We start from the raw sequence: 2,497 nt of genomic DNA, 5'->3' as shown, positions 1-2,497 counted from the left end.
GGAATCATTTACCGAGTGGGGAACCGAGGCCCACAGAGAGAGACCGTGCCTTGTCCAGGGTGAGCCAGGAGCAGTCCAGCTTGGCCTGCTGGCAGAGAAGGCACCCAAACATTCCAAATCTGCCATCGCCACGGCTAGAAACGCATCTGGAGTTTTGCAGAAGTGACCGAGATGTTTTTGTATGCCTTTGGACCCAGAGATCCCATGGCTGGCCATGAGCCCCAGGGAGGCCAACGTCAGAGGTGAAGGGCACAGAATATTCGAAGGAATGTAGAAAACCACATGCGTACCCAGAGATTGGGGAACGTTTTCTCTCCTTCCCAGCTATCTCCCACAAGCCAAACCAAACCTCGTAAGACACACGGAGTCGATCGACAATGATCCCCCTCCCTCCCCCCTCCCCATGCCTCTACGAGGAGGTGCAAAGGCAGCTCCTTTGTGGGTTGGTTACCGAACTGACTGGAGTTCGGAAGTTGATCCGAGTTGTCTTTATGATGCTGCCGTTACTGCAGAAAGAGTTCTGGTTCTGCTCACTTCTCCCTGCATCGGTTCACACATGTCTTCCTAGGTCTCTCTGACGCCATCCCCTCCCTCATTTCTTATAGCACAATCATATGCTGTAATTTGTTGAGCCATTTCCCAACGGATGGACGCCCCCTTCGATGTCCGGTTCTCTACCGCCACCCAAACGGTTTTTTGTACAGATGAGTTAAACACATTAACCTGGGAGCTCTTCTAAGGTAGAGAGGCTCACTCGGTCCTTCTCTGGACCTGGCAAACAGCAGACGCTTAATCGATGCTCACTTTCTGACCAATAGGGGTCATTTTCCTCCTCCTCCATTTTTTTTTTTTTAACCCTTGTACTTCGGTGTATTGGCTCCAAGGTAGAAGAGTGGTAAGGGTGGGCAATGGGGGTCAAGTGACCTGCCCAGGGTCACACGGCTGGGAAGTGGCTGAGGCCGGGTTTGAACCCAGGACCTCCCGTCTCCAGGCCCGACTCTCACTCCACTGAGCTACCCAGCTGCCCCCGCCTCCATTTTTAAAAAAAGTGAAATCTCTCTGGCTTACAGGACTCGCAGCAGCAGTGAGTCGGCAAGTGTGCCCAGTGACAGAAGTGCTGCTGCCGTCCCTGTCTGGAGACATCCCAACATTCTCAAATTAACTTGGGTCTGACATGGTCTCCCTGCAGGAGAATGGAAGCTCCCTGAGAGCAAGGCCTGTTGTTCAGCACCCACCGAGCAGACAAGTAATGGCTGCCGGACAGAATTTCCATCAACAGAGAAGAGCCTCCGGAAGCCAAACACAGGCAGGCCGGGGATCAAAGGCCAAGCTGCCCTGAATGGATCACATGCCCGCCCACTTACCCACTCAGGTCAAAGGCTCGGATCAGGATGTGTTGCAGCACATCGAGGGAAGTGATCTGGGGATCCACGGCGAACGTCCGGAAGTCGGGTTGCAGGAAGCCCTCGAACTTCTGAGGGAGACACGACATCCTAGTGGTCAGGCTGGCTTGACTCCTCAGGAATGAAAACCAAGTTGGGAATTACAAGTTCAAGGAGGTTTTGGCCCTCCCAAGATCCCAGATTTCCTCATCACTCATCAGTTCCTACCAGTGTTGCCCCACCTCCTGCCTTAGCTACTATGGCTATTTTCAGCTGTTTTCCTGCCTAGTGGAGGCAGGACTAAGCAGCCATGGGACTCCTTGCTTCCATGAAGGCTCTTTGATAGAAAAACTAGCTCAAGGTCCAGCTTGCCCGCCAGTCCCATAAGACTGAAGTGGACCCGACCAGGTCTGGCGGGGGTGAGCCGACTGCACGTGCTCTTCCCCTTCCCCCGGTTTCTAGAAGCTAAACTGCTTGGAGGTTTATCTCAGGCCACCCCAGTTTGGACCCGGGACGGAAGACAGATGGGGGGGGGGGCGCAGCGGCTAGTTGAAAGGATAGAGGTGGGCTTGCGTTCTCACAGCCCTGAGAAGGCTTTTCTGCTGTGGCACTCGTGTCCCCCTGATGGATTAAATGCCCTCCTCTGGGGTGGTCTCGAGCTTACCCGCAGAACGTTAGCTGGAGAGTCATTAAGAACCCCCCCAAGCCAGATTCTCTAACCCCCTGGGATGCTGGCGGTGCCCACGCCACAGCCATGCAACAGGTGAAGCCACACACAAAGTTTTCGCAAAGTGAGGGGGAGCCAATGCAGCGCTGGATGGCAATGTGTGCCAGCTGACCACGCCCCCTAAGTAAGAGGGCCACTTCCCAAGCTGGGGTCCTGAATGCAACAAAGGGCCAGCCCAGATCCCAGTTTCTGGAATAAGGAATTCAATGGCCCGTCCCAAATCGCCTGCCTGAGCCTCAAGGCTCACAGGTCCAGTTGGAAGGAACAAGGAGAGGCTAGCAAGGTCATCACATGGAGTCGGTGGCTGAGCGGAGGGCTAGGCGCCCTCGGTTTCCAGAGTTTCCTTGAACCCAGGATCCTCATCTTGAGGTCTTGCAGAGGCCTGGGG

The sequence above is a fragment of the Gracilinanus agilis genome, chromosome X (genome assembly GCF_016433145.1).
Source record: "Gracilinanus agilis isolate LMUSP501 chromosome X, AgileGrace, whole genome shotgun sequence".
Lineage (NCBI taxonomy): Eukaryota > Metazoa > Chordata > Mammalia > Didelphimorphia > Didelphidae > Gracilinanus > Gracilinanus agilis.
The sequence above is the reverse complement of the archived record's forward strand: the minus strand, read 5'-3'. Positions refer to the sequence as shown.